This window comes from Delphinapterus leucas, chromosome 2, assembly GCF_059928025.1.
Source record: "Delphinapterus leucas isolate spDelLeu-1000000601 "Yukka" chromosome 2, BTC_Dleu_Yukka2, whole genome shotgun sequence".
NCBI classification, from domain to species: Eukaryota; Metazoa; Chordata; class Mammalia; order Artiodactyla; family Monodontidae; genus Delphinapterus; species Delphinapterus leucas.
This window is the reverse complement of record NC_143130.1, coordinates 124,555,933-124,575,829: the sequence shown is the minus strand read 5'-3', so window position 1 is coordinate 124,575,829 and position 19,897 is coordinate 124,555,933.

Genomic DNA, 19,897 nt, shown 5'->3' with positions numbered 1-19,897 from the left:
ATTCCATTATGATGACAGCTTGACGGCTTTAGACTTGTTTCATTCCTTTCACTTTATAAATTAGACTTATTAAAATATCCAATCATAAAATTGTCCCCATGTCCTGAAACCATCCAATATATAACAAGTTCTGGCTTCCTGGTACACTCCCGAAAAATCACCTAACCCACTCAAATCCTTTATGTTCTTTCTAACAGCACCTTACTACAGCATCCTGTGGTTCTCCACTGTTTTTGTTCTCCCTTGCTGCAAGAATCAATAAACCCAATTGCCCAAACACAGGTGTCTTCATGGTGATCTTTGGCTCAAGGCCAATGACCTCAGAAATGCAAAGATAATTTCATAGTCCCAAATCAACTAGTGTAATTTAATACATAAATATAAGAAAAATTATGATTATCTGAATATATGAAGAGAAAGAATTTGATGAAATCTAACATCCATGAATTTTTTAAAGCCTTAGTAAATTATATTTAGTTTTCTTTATTAGATATACTTATTAAGGTAGGAAGGAAAGGCAAATTACCTAATCTGATAAAGTTCATATATAGATAAACAAAACAATAACAACAGCAACAAAAACCTGTAGTAATCGTACATAATAATGAAACACTAAAAGCTTTTTCTCTGGGTCAAGGACCAAGTAAGATATGCTCACAATGACTATTTTTAGTATGTACTGTGTTGAAGGTCTTATCCAATGATATAAGAAAAAATAAAATGAAAGGATTGTAAGGAGATGCCATGGCAGATGACAAGATAGTATAAGCCCTATAGACAAAATCAATTGTAATTTTATACACATGCAACAAACATTTCTTGAAAAGATACCATTTAAAATAGCTTAAAAGTGCCCATAAAAACTAATGAAAGATGTACATGATTTCTATGTGTTATATCTTTAAATAATAATGTTTAAAGACAGCATTGTAAGGAATTAAAGAAGATAAAAAAGAATGATATGACTTTCTCTTGGATTGAGTTTAATATCAATTCTCTGAAAATTCTGATTGATTTGTAAACTTGATGTTATGAATAATTTTTCTAAAAATGTCAATCCAGTTCTAAGATTTATATGGAAATGCAAAGGACCAAGAATAGATAAGACAATATTGGAAAAAAAAAAAAAAAGAAAGAAAAAGAACAGGTACCAACAGCTTTAAGTTACAGTAACTGACAGTGTGTTATTGGTCCAATGATAAGCAAAGAGACACATGACAGAATAGAGAGGCTAGATGCTTACCAATTCATGTTTGAGCATCTCAGTTGTAAAGAATTTAGTGCTGCAGAGAAGTGAGGGAAAGAATGGTCTTTTCAATACCAGTTCTGGGACTGTATTATGTCTATATAGGAAAGCTGTATTAATATCAACTTCACACCACATACAAAAATCAGTTCCATGTCTACAGTTGGTACAATTCTGAGAGGAGAAACAACAAATCTTCCATGAAATAATATAGGAGAATATCATAACTAGCTTGAGTTAGGTAAGTATATTTGGGGGCAAAATTAACCAAAAAAGAAAGACTGATAAATTGAACTATGTCAGAATTTCAAACTTGTATTAATCAATTGACTCCAGTAAAGGGTGAAAAGAAAGTTGTCAAGTGGAAGTTGACAATGTATTAAACAACAAATATTCACATCTAAACTAGATAAAGAACTACAGACCCATATTATAAAGATCAGAAACCCTAAAGAAAACTAAACAACAGATTTGAAGAGGTACTTCACGAAGGGGATTTCCATAGAGCCAAAAATACATGAAAAGGTGAAGAATATATTTTAATTTGAGTAAACCATAATTAAAACCCCATTAAGAAACCACTACACATTATGCAATATTTAGTCCAGAATGTCTACAGTTAAGATGACTGAGAGTACCAAGTGTTAGTGATGATGCAGAGCAACAGAAATTCTCATACACTAGAGGCAGCTGGGAACATAAATCGGTGCAACTACTTCAGGAAATCGTCTGCCGTTAACTTCTAAAATTGAATCTATGTATAACCTATGAAACAGGAATTCCACTTCTAGATATATTTCCAACAGAAATGCATACACATGTGACCAAGAAACATGTACAAGCTAGTTTACCACAGTATTTTCCATAATAGCACCAAACTGCCAACAACCTGAATATTGATCAACAGTAGAATAAGTTACCATATATTCATATGATGGAAAAATCCTTACCAATGAAAAGAAATCAACTATAACTATATAAAAAAACATGTATGTTACAAATATAATATTGAAAGACTCTAGTCACAAAAACAGTTTGCATCATTCTTTTACAATGAACTTCAATAAAACAGTTCCACATTTTTGTTTGTTTGTTTTTGGCCATATATATATATATATATATATATATATATATATATATATATATATATATATTTTTTTTTTTTTTTGCCATGTCGTGTGGTTTGCAGGATCTTATTTCCCTCACCTGGGATCGAACCTGGGTCCCCAGCAGTGGGAGTGCAGAGTCCTAACCACTGGACCACCAGCAATTCCCAGTTCTAGTTTAACTATCATCTTAAGAGATGCATGTAAAAGTAATTTATGTGTTTGTAATCTTTTCAGGACCAAGCAAGGCTTAGTTGGATAATTTGATATGAATTAATGCAATTTAAATGCAATTAATAAAGTTCTCAAAATAGTTTAACTTTTCTTTTAGTACTATCATCTCATCTGGATAGTCTACAGTGAGGATTATTTCACTTGTTTTGAATGAATGAAAAGGAATTTCCTATGTACTGGCATGTTGCACACTTATAGTATGTTACTGAAATGATTACATCAGTTCATCTGTATACATTAGCACATCATCATTGTTATTTGCTTCATTTCATCAAGGGTAGTGATTATAGTTTATCTCCTTTGCCTGATAAGAAATCAACTAAATCATGAGTATAAAATTTAACTTGGATTTTCTAATGCACAGCAATCACATTAACATGTGCAAAGGCATGATTTTAATTTTATAACCTCCAGAAAAAGTAGGTCACTTTTTGAATTGTCAGTTACCCTGAGAAATAAAGCAAAATGGTAGATTTGAAGTGTTTTTTACTTCTTCAAGTTGAAAATTATATATGCTTTTAAGTCAAGAAGACAAAATTATATTTGGTTTGGCCAACTGTAACTGAAAAAGATGGCACTTTATTCTTTCTTTGATGCAATAAAAAGTATATTTGTTAAGGAGATAATATTTCACTGAATTAACATTTATGTTAATTCTGGCTACTAATATTAAATGGAGAGAAAAGATATCTATTTCCTCACTTTAGTGATAATTTCCTAAATAGATTTTTCAATAGTTAAGAATATCTAGTGGTGTATTATATGCACTGTTTTTATGTAGTTATATAAAGTATTAATGTTTCAAAAGCTAGAATGATATAATCATGCCATAAACAGGGCATACCCTGGCATAAAGAATGCAATAAAACAATGGAATCAGATTTATTATTCCTAATAATTCTTAGCAAATAGTGCTTGTGTGATTAAACAGCCTATGTAATTTCTAATAATGTTAACCTGCAAAAATAAACGTTTTAGGTAAAGATTTAATATAAGATGGAAATAATCATTTATTTCTATACAGTTTCTTTTCAAAAAATTTCCCAAGCTTTGAGTTATAAGTGAAAAATAAAATTTATATTTATGTGTGTGTGTTTATGTGTGTGTGTGTGTATATATATATATATACATACATATATATAAATAAATTATACATGTGATGACTGAACATATGTATACATTGTGAAATGATTGCTATGATCAGGTTAATTTAACACATCCATCACCTCACATAATTACTCTGTGTGTGTGTGTGTGTGTGTGTGTGTGTGTGTGTGTGTGTGCTGAAAATAATTAAGATTTACTCTCAGCAAATTTTAAGTATACAATATTATATTAACAACTCTGGTCACTATGCTCTACATCAGATCCCCAGAACTTATTCATCTTCTAACTGAAGTCTTGTATTCTTTGATGAGTATCTTCCTATTTTTTCCATCCCAGTCACAGGTAGTGACAATACAGGATGTTTTCTCATCTGTGGACAAAAGAGGATGACTGAAATACCGCTCATTGTTCCACAGTTAGTTCAATGCTGTATTTCGCTGCAGTCTTTTTGGGAATTATTTTTAACCATATCAATAAGCCAATTGTGACCTAGTTGCTCAGTGGCATTGAATTTCCTACTACACACAAACCAGTAGAAAGGCTATAAGATTTATGATGTATCCCCAAGATGAAAAGAGACACCCTTAAAATTCTTTTAGATTAAGTTTTTTTCCTTCCTTTTGAGCAATATGTTATTAGGTAGTCTTGGTTAGTATGTAATCAGTCATTAACATATACTTTAACATTTGTTTTAAAAAAACTTGAAGATTTTAGTAGATATTCATTCAAAACCATCCTGCTTAAAGGTAATAAACAAAAAGATAAACATGTCTTTTCATTAGGACAAAAATCATTAGTACTGTTTACTCTTCGTAAAAAGAAATAAAACCAAAAGGTAAGATGAAGCTGAAATAGAAGGTATTTATTTCATTCTTTAGCACAAAAAAGGATGCATTTGTATTTTGACCTGTATTTTCTTTTTTTTATTAATGAAAAGTTAGTGTAGCAAATGTCTTAGTCATGAAGATTATATTCCAAATAAAAGAAAAACAAAGTTTCAAAGAAAATTGCATTTATAAGGAAAGAAACTATTACAGAACTAACAACAAATCATATATCTGTTTATTTGTGATAAAAGCATTCACTCTCTTAACTTTCATATATAACATATGTCAGTGTCAATTATGCTAATCATGTTGCACACTTTATCCCTAGAACTATTTACCTTTTTAAAAAAATCGTGCCATTTCTAACTGGAAGTTTGTACCTTATGACTATTTTCATCCAATTCCCCATCTCCTCACCCCCTTCCTCTGGTAACCACAAATCTGATCTCTTTTTCTATGAGCTTGTTTTTGAAGTATAATCGACCTACAGCACTATGCGAGTTCCTGTGCAAAATATAGTGGTTCAATATTTCTATACATTTCAAAATGATCACCATGATAAGTTTAGTTACCAACTGTCCCCATATAAAAATATTACATAACTGACTATATTCCACTGTGTTTTCAAAATGGGTAGAATATACTTTCACTGAATGAAGGTGGGATGGCATTCTAGCTTTGGGAACAACTCCAGATTTCCCTGTATTAGAAGATGATTCAAGCTTCCATTGATTCCCCTTGCTCAGAAGTGCATGAGATTTAAGTTATATATTATATAAAGTTACTGTGAGTTTTTGTATGGGGATAAAAATTCTGTTAAGGTGCGGATGTAGTTGGCTTTGAGAAAATGTACAAGTGACAGTCTTGGAATGATATTTGAGGAACTTCAGGTCTAAGTTATTGATAATTTTGATTGGACACCTCTATTCTAATTTCTTCTGCACCTGGTTTGGCTATGTCTCTGTCTCTGACTCCATGTATCTTCTGTAACTTCTGATTATTAAAAGCTGTTATTATGTAATTTTATATATAGGAATTCATAAATATACTTTTAAATTGAAAGTTGTAAATTATAAAATGTGTTTATTTCTCATTTAAGAGAGTGACACTTTCTTTCTTTTTCTGGCATTAAATGTCATTTGATGCCTGGATAAAGGGCTCAGGAGTTTTACTTTCAGGGACTTGATACCATGAGTAGTAAGTTTTTCATCTGTGAGGAGCCAGGGCCCTGCTTTTTGCTTTTCTTCCAAATATACTCCAGTGATTCAATGGCATTTCCTTCTGCAGAATCACATTATTCAGCCAGGCTTATTAAATCTTTTTCAGAAGAAATGTTCAGTTTCCTGAGAGTAATTGAAAACTTCAAGGCACATGTTTTCAGATATTGAAGGAGTCATCCTCTGCATCTACAGCAGGCAGAAGTTATAATTCATTACACTGGGGTGTTTGTAGGCTGGTTTCCTACAGCTGACCTTTTCTAGTTACTTATTTTCTTTGAGGCATATCTGAAATATAATAAACACATTTATTTCAAAGTCTTTGCTTTTATAAAAAGTCTTAAAACAATGTTGCGCACATACACCTCAATGAAACAGACTACTTTTAACCCCAGTTTTATTCACAATGGAAAAGACTTTAGATTACAAATGTCATCCAAGGAAATTAAGACAAATGATTCTTCTGTTAATAACTATGTTTAGTACCTAAGGCACACATTTCAGGGCTTTTGTGGAAAAGCCAAGGCTTACAAATGTATTTAAGAAAAATTCAAGTATTTTAATGTATATTTCTTGCTATAAGAAGCCTAAGTACTTGACCCTCAAGCATAAGCCCTTCTCCTATATGTTCTCATTTGTCTTTTAATATACAAGATACATATTTTATTTTACATGATGCCTTTCTGGGATATTGTTTAGAAATAATGAGGCAGAGATTAATTTTATGAAACTGTAAAACTGACCATTCAACTGTATTTTAATAGTTAAATAATACCCCTATTATCATCTTTCTCTCTCTCTCTCTCTCTCTCTCTATATATATATATATATATATTTATTTTAAACATTTTTATACTAAATTTTTGGGGGACCAATGTGAATATTTTTATTTTTCTGCATGTTCAGGGCTTTCTGAGCAGAAGTTGTTGGGATCTGGGTTAAAGGATGACTGAAGGGTAACCCTAAGGTAGAACTCTCAGGAGAGGTATTAAGAGGCTTTTATTTCATTCTCCCAGGCCCATTCCTTTACATTCTAAATGGCTGTAAAAATGTTCCCTTCCTCCCTCCAGATAATTTTTTTATACTAGGGAGCAAAGGTTGGGGTAGCTATGCAAACTGCCCTATAGAAGTTTCAGTGTTCATACTTCCAGATTCCTCTACTGTGGTGCAAAACCCTCTCTTGCACATGCAAGTGACATGTGTTTTCATCATTTGCCATGGGAGACTGGCACTATTGTTGCTAAGAGTAAAGAGTTGGTCTGATCTCTGATGTAGCAATATTGTGTTTCATGTCAGGATAAAATGTATACATTTAAGATATTAAATTCTGTGGAAAAATATTTTATATATAAAATTTAGATTTCTTTATATTATAATAACCTTATTTTAGAGGATTGAGAGATTGGCCAAGATGGCAGAGTGAAAAGACCCTGAGTTCACCTCCTCTCAGGAGCACACAAAAATCAGAATTATTTGGAGAACAACCATTGGTGAAAAAGTCTAGAACCTACCAGAAAAGATCTACAACTAAAGAAGGAACCATAATGAGATAGGTAGAAGGGGCAGAGTCATGATAAATCAAGTTCCATACCCCCAGGTGGGTGACCCACAAATCAGACAGAAGTGAGAGTTCTGAGCCCCACATCAGGCTCCCCAGCCCAGGGGTGCTGCACTGGAAAGATGAGTCCCCGGAGGTTGAAGACCAGTGGGGCTTAATTTCAGGAGTCTCACAGGGCTGGGGGAAATAAAGACTTCCCTCTTAAAGGGTGCACAAAGAACTTCACATGCTCCAGGAACCAGGGCAAAAGCAATAATTTGATAGGAGCCTAAGCCAGACCTACCTGCTGGTCTGAAAGAGTCCCCTGGAGAGGCAGGAGGTGGCTGCAGCTCACCCTGGGGACATAGACAATGGCAGCAGCCATTCCTGGTAGATCCTTCTTCCACGTGAACACTGGTGTTGGTGGGAGCCATTGTGCAAACCTCCCTCTAGCTCATTAGTGCCAAGACCTGGCCCCACCCAACAGCCTGTAGGCTCCAGTGATGGGATGCCTCAGGCCAAGCAACTAACTTGCAGACAGGATGCCTAAAGACTTCCAGAGCCCACAACCACCTCTAGACACCCCTCTAGACACAACTTTGCTCACCTGAGGGCCAGGACCCAGCTCTACCCACCAGTGAGCAGACACCAACCTTGCTCTCCAGGAAGCCTACTCTTGCCTCTGGATCAGCCTCACCAACCAGAGGGAAGACTTCAGACTCAAGAAAACCATAATCTCACAGCAGGTCAGATCCTGCCCTGGGGCCAGCTGGGCCCCAGCCTTGCCCACTAGCAGACCAACACAAGCTTTGGGACACCCTGGAAACTGTACCCAACTGTGTCTGGAACTGTCCCCAGCCAGTGATCTGACACCAGCCCTGGGATCCCTGGGCCTTGCAGCTAGACTTCAGGACATGGCCAGCACTAGCTCTGGAGCCTCCTGGGGTTCTGCAGTCAGCTGTCTCATGACCAGGACCCACCAACCAGCAGCTGCCAGCCTCCATGCAAAGTGGGTCTTGGCAACCAAATCAACTAGGGCCATCCAAGCTTACCAGACCACGCACACAGTCAGCCTGCCACAACAGAAGGACCCACGCAGACCTCATGGGGGAACCCCTAGAGCATATAGCTTGGGTGACAAAGCAGGAGTGTGCTGCTGGAATGCACAGGATGTCTCCTGCAGAATGCCACTTTTCCAAGGTTGGGAGACATAACTAAGTTACCAGATACATAAAAATACAAAGAACAACTTAAGCAAAATGAGGTGGCAGAGGAACATATTTCAGAAAAGGAACAAGAAAAAACCAAGAAGAAGAACTAAGCGAAGTGAAAATTGGCAAGAAAGAAAGAAAGAATTCAGGGTAATGATCTTAAATATGACCAAAGAACTCAGGAGAAGAATGGATGAGCAGAGCAAGAAGTTAGGATTTTTAACTAAGAGTTAGAAAATATAAAGAACCACCAAACAGAGGTGAAGAATACAAAAACTGAAATAAAAAGTACATTGGAAGAAATCAACAGTACACTAAATGACACAGAGAAACAGATTAGTGAAATGGCAGACAGTAATGGAAATCACTGAAGATGAATAGAAAAAAGAATGAAAAGAAATGAAAACAGTTTAAAAGACCTCTGGGACAACATCAAGTACACTAATATTCACACTATAGGGGTCCCAGGAGGAGAGGGGCTGAGAATGTATTTGAAGACTTAATAGCTGAAAACTTTCCTAACCTGGAAAAGAAAACAGTCACCCAAGTCCAGGAAGCACAGAGAGTCCCATACAGGATTAACCCAAAGAGAAACACACCGAGACACATTGTAATCCAAATGATAAAAATTAAAGATAAAAAGAGAATATTAAAAGCAACAAGAAAAAAGCAAGAAATAACACACAAGGGAAGTCTCATAAGGCTATCAGCTGGTTTTTCAGCAGAAACTTCCAGGCAGGCTAGAAGGGAGTGGCATGCTATATTTAAAGTGATGAAAGGGAAAAACCTACAACCAAAAATATTCTGTCCAGAGATATTCTGTCTATATCCCTCATTCAGATTTGATGGAGAGATCAAAAGCTTTACAGATAAGCAAAGTTAAAAGAGTTCAGCAACACCAAACCAGCTTTACAAGAAATGTTAAAGGAACTTCCCCAGGCAAAAAAGAAAATGCCACAACTAGAAACAAGAAAATTACCAAATGAAAAATCTCACTGGTAAAAACAAACATAAAGTAAAGGTAGGAAATCATCCATGTACAAAACTAGTAAGAAGACAAAAGTAGTAAAATCATCTATATGCACAATAATCAATTAAAGGATACAGAAAACAATTAAGGTAAACTATAATATCAATACCAGTAATCATGAGAGGAGAAGAGTACAAATGCAGGGCCTTTAAAATGCATTTGAAACTAAAAGAAGCAGCCACTTAAAACAATCACGTATATAGATTGCTATATAAAAACTTCATGGTAACTACAAACCAAAAATCTACAATAGACATGCACACACACACACACACACACACACACACACACACACACAAACATATACAAAGAAAAAAGGAATCCAAATATAATACTAAAGATAGTCATCAAATCACAAGAAAAGTGAACAAAGAAGGAAGAAAAGACCTATGATAACAACCCCCAAACAATTAACAAAATGGCAGTAAGGACATACATATCAATAACTACCTTAAACGTAAATGGACTAAATGTTACAATCAAAAGACATGGCTGAGTGGATACAAAAACAAGATCTGTATGTATACTGCCTAAAAGAGACTCACTTCAGATCCACAGACACATATAGACTGAAAGTGAGGGGATGGAAAAAGATATTCCCTGCAAATTGGAAATCAAAAGAAAGCTGGAGTAAATATATATATTTTTATATAAGAAAAAAATAGACTAAAGACTGTTACAAGAGACAAAGAAGGACATTACAAAATTATCAAGGGATCAATCAAAGAAGAAGATATAACAATCTTAAATATATGTGCACCCAATACTAGAACAACTAAATACTAATGAACACAAAGGGAGAAATCAACAGTAACAGTGACATCAGGGGAATTTCACACCCCACTTACATCAATGGACAGATTATCCAGACAGAAAATCAATAAAGAAACGTTGACCTCAAATGACATATTAGACAAGATGGACTTAATAGATATGTATAGAGCATTCCACCCAAAAGCAGCAGAACACATTCTTTTCAAGTGCACATGGAACCTTCTTCAGGATAGATCACACTCTAGGCCACAAAACAAGCCTCAGTAAATTTAAGAAAATTGAAATCATATCAGTCTTTCGCAAACACAACACTATGAGAATAGAAAATAATTACAAGAAAAACTGCATAAAACAAACAACTGGAGGCTAAACAATATGCAACTAAACAAAGAATGGATAAGTGAAGAAATCAGAGAAGAAATTTAAAAAATACATAGAGACAAATAGAAATGAAAACACAATAATCCAAAACCTATGCAATGCAGCAAAAGCAGTTCTAAGAGGGAAGTTTAGAGTGCTAAGAGCTTACGTGAGGAAACAAGAAAAATCTCAAATAAACAACCTAAACTTACACCTAAAGGAACTAGAGAAAGAGAAACAAACAAAACCCAAAGTTAGTAGAAGGAAAGAAATCACAAAGATACGAGCAGAAATGAAAAAGAGTCTAAAAAATTTAAAAAGATCAATGAAAGTAAAAGCTGGTTCTTTGAAAAGATAAACAAAATGGATAAACCTTTAGCCAGATTCATCAAGAAAATAGGGAGAGGGTTCAAATCAATAAAATCAGAAATGAAAATGCAGAAGTTACAATCAATACCACAGAAATACAAAAGATTATAGAGACTACTACAAACAACTATACTGCAATAAAATGGACAACCTAAAAGAAAAGGACAAATTCTTAGTAATGTACAATCTCCCAAGACTGAACGAGGAAGAAAGAGGAAATATGAACAGATAAGTTACCGGTACTGAAATTGAATCAGTAATTTTAAAACTCAAAAACAAAAAAAATTCACGACCAGATGGCTTCACAGGTTTGCTTCTACCAAACATTTAGGGAAGAGTTAACACCTATCCGTCTGAAACTATTCCAAAAAATTGCAAAGGAAGAAGTGTTTTTGAACTCATTCTATGAGGCCAGCATCACTCTGATCCCAAAACCAGACAAAGATATCATAAAAAGAGAAAATTACAGGCCAATATTACTGATGAACATAGATGCAAAAATCCTCAACCAAATACTAGTAAAATGAATCCACAATACATTAAAAGGATCATATACCATGATCAAATGAGATTTATCCCAAGAATGCAAGGATTTTTCAATATCTGCAAATCAATCAATGTGATACATTAACAGATTGAATGAAAACCATGTGACCAGCATATGATCATCTCAATAGATGCAGAAATAGCTTTTGACAAAATTCAACATTCATTTATGATAAAAACTCTCCAGAAAGTGGGCACAGAGGGAACATATCTCAACATAATAAAGCCATGTATGACACACCCCCAGCTACCATCATACTCAACAGTGAAAAGCTAAAAGCATTTCCTCTAAATCAGCAACAAGACAAGGATGCCCACTCTCACCACCTTTATTCAACACAGTTTTGGAACTCCTAGCCACAGCAATCAGAGAAGAAAAAGAAATAAAAGAATCCAAACTGGAAAGAAAGAAGTAGAACTGTCACTGTTTACAGATGACATGATACTATACATAGAAAATCCTAAAGATACCATCAGAAAACTACCAGAGTTCATGAATGAATTTGGTAAATTTGCAGGATAGAAAATTAATATACAGAAATCTGCTGCATTTCTATACACTAACAACAAACTATCAGAAAGAGAAATTAAGGAAACATTTCCATTTACCATTGCATCAAAAAGAATAAAATACCTAAGAATAAGCCTACCTAAGGGTGCAAAAGACCTGTACTTCACAAAGTATAAAACCCTGATGAAAGAAATTGAAGACACAAACAGATGGAAAGATATACTGTGCTCTTGGATTGGAAGAACTCATAGTGTTTAAATGACCATACTACACAAGGTAATCTACAGATTCAAAGCAATCCTTATCAAAAGACCAAAGGTATATTTCACAGAACTAGAACAAATAATTTTAAAATTTATATGGAAACACAAAAAACCTCAAATAGCCAAAATAACCTTGAGAAAGAAGAACAGAGCTGGGGGAATCAAGTTCCTTGATTTCAGACTACAGAGCTAGGGTAATCAAAACTGTATGGTACTGGCATGAAAACAGAAATAGAGATCAAAGAAATAGAATAGAGAGCCCAGAAATTAACCCAGGTACTTATGGTTAATTAATTTATGACATAGGAGGGAAGAATATACAATGGAGAAAAGAAAATCACTTCAATGTGGTATTGGTAAAACTGGACAAATACATGTAAAATAATGAAATTAGAATATTCTCTAACAGCATATACAAAAATAAACTCAAAATGGATTAAAGACCTAAATATAAGACATGACACCATAAATCTTGTGCAACACTCTTTGAATTAAATCATAGCAATGAGTTTTGGCTCTGTCTCCTAAAGCAAAGGAAATAAAAGCAAAAATAAACAAATGGGAACTAATTAAACTTAAAAGCTTGTGCACAGCAAAGGAAACCATCAGCAAAACAAAAAGACAACTTACTGAATGGGAGAAAATATTTTTAAATGATATGAAAAATAAGGAGTTAATATTCAAAATATATGGACAACTCATATAACTAAATGTCAAAAAACAAACAAACCAATTAGATAATGGGCAGAAGACCTGAATAGACATTTCCCAAAGAGAGCATACAATGGCTGACAGGCATGTGAAAAGGTACTCAACATCACTAAATCATCAGGTAAATGCAAATCAAAACCACAATGAGATATTGCCCCACACGTGTCAAAATGGCTATCATCAAAAAGAACACAGATGACAAATGTTGGTGAGGATGTGGAGAAAAAGGAACCCTTGTACACTGTTGGTGGGAATATAGATTGGTGCAGCCACTGTGGAAAACAGTATGAAGGTTTCCAAAAAAATTAAAATAGAACTACCATATGATTCAGCAATTCTACTCCTGACTGTACGTCTGAAAGAAACAAAAACACTAATTCATAAAGATACATGCACCCCAATGTTCACAGCAGCATTATTTACAATTGCCAAGATATGGAAGCAACCTAAATATCAATAAACATATGAATGAATAACGAAAAGGTGGTGTATATATACAATGGAATATTACTCAGATGTAAAAAAAGAACAAAATTTTGCCATTTGCAATAACATGGATGGACTTGGAGGGTATTATGCCAAGCAAAATAAGTCAGACAGAGAGAGACAAATACTAGATTATATCATTTAGATGTGGAAGCTAAAAACTACAACAAACTAATGAATCTAACAAAAAAGAACAGATTCACAGATATAGATAACAAATTAGTGGTTACCAGTGGGGAGAGATGGGTGGGGAGGGGCAATATAGGGGTAGGGAATTAAGAGGTACAAATTATCATCTATAAAATAAGCTACAAGGATATATTGTACAACTCAGGAAATATAACCAATATTTTACAATAACTATAAATAGAGTATAACCTTTAAAATTTTTGAATCATAATAATGTACATCAACTATACCTCAATATAAAATAAAGGACTTATAAGTAAGCAGTGTCTATATTGCTTTATTTTGCCATACTAAGTTCTGTAGTTAGAAGCACAGCCATTACAACTAATACTAGCTTGTACGGTCAGCTATATTTGGAAACAATTTATCCAATTGCATTTTTCTATATAACATGTTCTTACACAATTTTAAATGTCAAAAAAACACTAAATAGCAAAATGATATTTTAAACAGATTTTTTAAGTCTGGAAAGTGCTACTTTCTTCATCAAACATAAAGCATAACTGTATTCTACATTGTCACTCTTTGTTGGAATAACTTCAAATAGTAAAACTGGGGAAAAGGAAAAAAAATATCAGTGGATCTGTGTTTAGGCACAAGGTATCAGAAGGGGTGGTGGAAATCACTGAACTATAAGTTGCTAATTTCCCTAAGAAACTCTAGGAAGCTTTTGAAGGATTCCTTCATTAAAGAATTTCCTAGAAGTGCTTTAGAAAGTTCAGAACATTTCTTCTGCTTTGTTCTTTCTTCTCCTTCTAGTATTCCAGTTACATGTATGTTGCCCCTTTTGAAATTATCCCCAAGTGTTTGGATGTTGTGTTCTGATCTTTGTAGTTTTTTTCTCTTGGCATGCAGTTTCAGAAGTTTCTGCTTATCTTTTACCAAATTTGCTGATTCTTTCCTTGGTTGTGACCCATCTACTAAAGAGCCAATCAAAGGCATTCTTTATTTCTGTTACAGTGTTTTTGATTTGTAGCATTTCCTATGATACTTAGTTAGGGTTTCTATCACTCTGCCTACATTACTCATCAGTTCTTACATTTGATCTACTTTTTCATTTGGAGCTCTAAATGCTTTAATCATGATTATGGTAGATCTCCTCTCTAATAATTCCAATTTGTGACTGTTCCTGATGATCTATTCCTATTTTTCTTTGCCTTGTCTTTGGCACGCCTTGCTATTTTTTGGTTGAAACCCAAGCATGCTGTATTAGGTAATAAGAGCTGATGTTGACAGATATTTGGTTTGAGGATTTATGGTAATCTAGCTAGGAGCTGGTCTATGTTTAAAGCTTGTTGTAGCTATAGGTGCCAGGGGCTTGAATTCTTCTAGTGTCCTTGTTTTTGTCCCTTAACCTTGGGTGTTAACAATTCCTCCTCAAAAAAAGTCTGAGTCTTGTGGCTCTTTCAGCTGTAACCCACTGTTTTTATACTGGAGGCCTGTTGGTATTGTGTGAGGAAAAAGGAATGTTCTATAATTTAAAAAATGTCAGATGGCTTCTCAGGGCCTGTATCTTGGGGATATCAAATTTGCACACTTTTTTTTTTTTTAGTGGCTTGGCTGTTTTTTTTTTTCCTAGTCCTCTACTACCTTCCCTGGCTATAGTGTTTTTAATCTGTTTCCATGAAGCCCTGTCATTTGTTGACTATGATTTTGATTGTTTCTTTGTTTTTGTTTTTTCCATGAGATGAGACAAGAAGCCTGGAAAGGAGGTTGAGCTGAGGGTATTCCCTTCTCCCAGCTGGGATAATGTTCCAACACTAGATAGTGGACCTTTTTTATGGAGAAGGTTTAGTGTATTTCACAAGGATTACTTGTCCTCTCCTGCCAGAGACAGGAAGGGTTATTTCTTGGATTTTCAATGTGAGATTCTGATGGGATTCCTGGAGGTAAAGCTCATGGATATGAGGAGGTCCCTAAAACTTAGGAACACAGGAGTGTTTGACTCAAGCTGCTCCAAACTTAGCCTCCAGAAATTCATCAAAATGACTATTTAAACATCCCAGCTAGTTTATGGTTCCAGAGTCTTCTTCTCTAGGTAGACAGGTCTCATCTGTCTCTCTCTGGGTGGAACTGATTTTCCAGGTTTTGGGTGGTGATTTCCCTGTGACCTCAGTTCTTTTATGGGTTTAAAAAAAGTCACTGATTTTCAGTTTTTCTAGCTTTTTTGGTTGTAGAATGGAAGCAATTCTCCTCATGGAGGAGCTTTAAACACCAAAGTTGAGGATAAACGGTTCAGTAAGCTCAGTGCTTCCAACATCTCCTAGAGATTTTGAAGCACAAATTCCAGCATCTGAAAGACCTAGTTAATACTAGCTAAGATGGGAAATTAGGACAACTGAAAAGAAGGAATTAATCTGAAGATCAACAGAAGATTTAGTCAATAATCCTAGGCAATGGGTAATAATAGAGAATATGAGCTATCTAATGAGTACACAAAGACCATGAGATTTTGTGAAACGAAGGGTATCCAGCGGAGACTTGCCCCTTCAAGATGGCATCCCAAGTTTGATGAATTTAGATAATTGCAAAAGTAACGAACATTAATACAAGAGTCTAGAGTTCAAAGGCCTTACTCTGGACTGGTCTTTCATTCTAGATAAGTGACTATTACTTCTTACTCAACATGCCCTTCTAATAGCCTCCTTGATTAATTCTGTTATACCAGCCTAGCTTTAACACTTATGTTCCCTATATTTTGGCCTTATAAACTGGCTGATTTGTTTATTCGTTCACAAGATCATCTTTCTGATTCAAAAAATATTCTCTGTTCTATAGATTGCCCTCAGTTTATTTTATTGCATCTAATATTAGATGCATTGGATGACAGGAAACTAACATCTTAAGAAAGTACAGAATGATTGGAGGTATCATTAAAAGGTTATCATCAATAACCAAGAATACCACTTCCCAATTTTTTCATGCTATGTCACATTAGGTGGGGAAAAACAGAAATGAATCATTATTTATATGCAGAAAGATGAAGCTATAAACTGTTGATACATTCAGGTCCTATAAAATGGAAACTAGGTTAGTAGCATCCTTTAGTCTAGGCCTCAAGTTCACAGTGGTTTCAAGTTTTGACTTCTACTTAGTTCTGTTTTTTAAAAAATGTCCCTTCAAGTAACCTGGTTGTTTTTTTAATCCTAGAATCTTTGAGTGTAAAATAGAGTAAGTTTTAGAGATTCCAAACAGTAATCTATCCCTCAAATACCTAGTAGAAGGTGTAGCTAAACGTTATCACTTTAAACATCAGGTATTTTATTGTTATAGTTGTGATTAACATTGCCATTTATTGAGATTATCAAGTACCTTCCATGAATGACCTTAAACATTTATGTGATATTATTGAAAATTTTATATGGTATTTTATAACCTGTGTTTCTCATCCAATATTTTCATGATATCAGCACTTACTTTTACATTCCCAGTATTCCTACAACCAGGAACAATATATCCTCTCCAAATTCTAGACTACAAACTAATCACAGACATAAGGATAAATCTCATTAGGAAATAATATAAGGATAAAATTTATCATTTAAGTGAAAATCCGAGACTCTTTCATTGAGTGAACTTTAATAATAGTATGCAATGCATATGTTCATTAATCTAACTGGTCATAAAAATACCTAATTAGCTTTCCTTGAAAGAATTGCATCTCCCCCTTATCATTTGGCTGAATAGAGAAAGCACAAGGAGACAGATCGAAAGTATACCTCTGACCCATAGGCTGGGCATTAGGACATGTGGTTAACACAGGTTAGTCAAATTCTCAATCTCTAAAACAACTGGGAAAAACAACCAAAGATACAAGCAAATTCATACAAATATATCTGTATACAACTATAGGCTCATCAATATTATATATATGAATATGTATTTGTATATATACAATACATAAATATATATAAGATATTGAGTCATAAATGTATATTGAATTTTATAGTAAAAGATTTTAAAAATACAGTGTTCATGGTATTAGACCTGATGTGATAATGAGTACAATATGTCATATGAATTTTTCTTCTGGGTCTCACTTCCACTTCTGCAACCTCTACCACAACCCCCTCCTCATACTCACACACATATACAAACATACAGTATTTATTCCATGTGAGCATTTTGAAATGCTGGTTATAATCCTGATATATCACATACACATTTCTGTCTATCAAAGGTGCATACAAACCTTAGTGCATCCATGTTTTAAAAAGTAAAACTAATGAATTCCTCCAGCATTTTGTCCAGGCAACAGTCCTATTTGGATGCAGGGTGGAATAAAACACAGGACCTATCTAAACACGGCAAGATAGTCTCCAGACCACTGAATAGCCCTATTCCTTGTCAATTCTTTTTATAGGCTTTTCATCAATTTGGTCACAGAAAACAAAAATTTATTCCTTTCTCCAATTATAAGAAAGTGATAAATGAGAACATAATTCACAAATACATCTGGCATGATACCTTTCCTAGTAGAGACATGACAAAAGTTCAATTATTTGGGAAAAACAAATAGCTTGGTTTACCAAAGAGCTATTTAAGTAAAGGTCAGAAAAACTTTTAAGAGAATGAAAGAAACTGGTTAACTTTTCAGGAATGATTTGTCACATAGACAAAATTGTTTACAACTTATTTCTAATATAGATAAATTGTTTTAGAATTTAGGACCAAACAAAACATACTCGGGAAATATTTACCATAGTAACTGCCCCAGTAGTATTCTGTTCTTGCCCTTTTTATGTGCATTAATATAATTTTGTATTTTTTTCTAATTTAATCAAATGCCATCCACAATCCCAAGTAAAAAATGAATTTATACTCCAAACCTGATTTTGTATGAATTTTACAAACGTGGATTTGTAAACATATCCACATAATGGATATATGTTTATCGATTAGAGCTAAAAAATAGATATGTCAGTTGTTAGCATTCTGAGTAAAACATCGGATGTTATAATAAAAATTTCAAACATATCTATATACTACCCTTCTAAAAAATCTTTCAATAGAATTTAGCTATGACTTTAATGTATGTTAAAATTTTTAGAGTTAAATACTTAAATGCATTTTCTAACTAATCCTAATAATTCTATACAAACAACTCTATAATTATTTAGATTTCACAGATGATGAAACTGAGGCTTAGAAGGTTTAATAAATATTTCAAGGTTACACAAGCAATTAATGACAAAGACTGAAACTGAACCAAAGATCTCTAAAACTGAAATTTAGGAAAATTCTGTAATACCTCACTGCCTTTCCATCATTAATTATGTCACCTAAATCCCTCACATTGCCTATAAGGCACATGGTCCTCTGCTCACATCATCAGCCTCAACTTTCTTTTCCTGCCTCAGATTCGGTCACAAGTAATCATATTTGTTTGTTTGATTTATGACTATTCCATCTTTTCCCTGCCTCAGGCTCTTTGTACATGTTTATTCTTTCTGCTTGGAACTTTCTTACCATGGATAAATCCAGTTGTTCAGGTATGGTCATAAATGCAACTTTCTGAGAGAAGTCTTCCCTTTCCCATCCCTCTCAAACCACAGCAAGTCTTGGTTTTACTATTTCCTGTTATTTGCTGGATTCACATCCAGTGTTTTCTCATGGCACATATTTAGATAAATCCCTATGTAGCTGCTTGACATCTATTTACCATTCTTAACATAAATGTCATGTAAGCCCGGGTGGCACAGTGTTGTTCATTGTTATATCCATAGTGCCTAAAGCAGTACCTGGTGTAAACTAAGCACAGAATAAACTTCTGTTAGTAAATGAAAAAATAATGAATTAATTAGCAAGATATAGGATTCTCTTTGATATTTAAATAGACTATATTAGTGATGTGCAAAGTAATTTTAGAGAAATAGAATATTTTCCAGGTCCATGAGATATGTCTGAATACAATAATAAATCTGGAGAATATTTCATTCAATCATAAGTGGAGTACAGGATCTTTCAAAACTAAAAGTAGGAAAGGCAATCATCCAAGTTTCTGGAACTCCATTCTATAGCTGTAATTATCATATGGAAATACAAATGTGATCAAACCTCCCTTGGGCTTGACACACAGCAGTAACTTCCAAGCACACTTAGAATAAATAACAACTTCCACATATGAGCCCATCTGACCATTGTCTGGATGATAGCCCCTCCTGCTGTGGAAC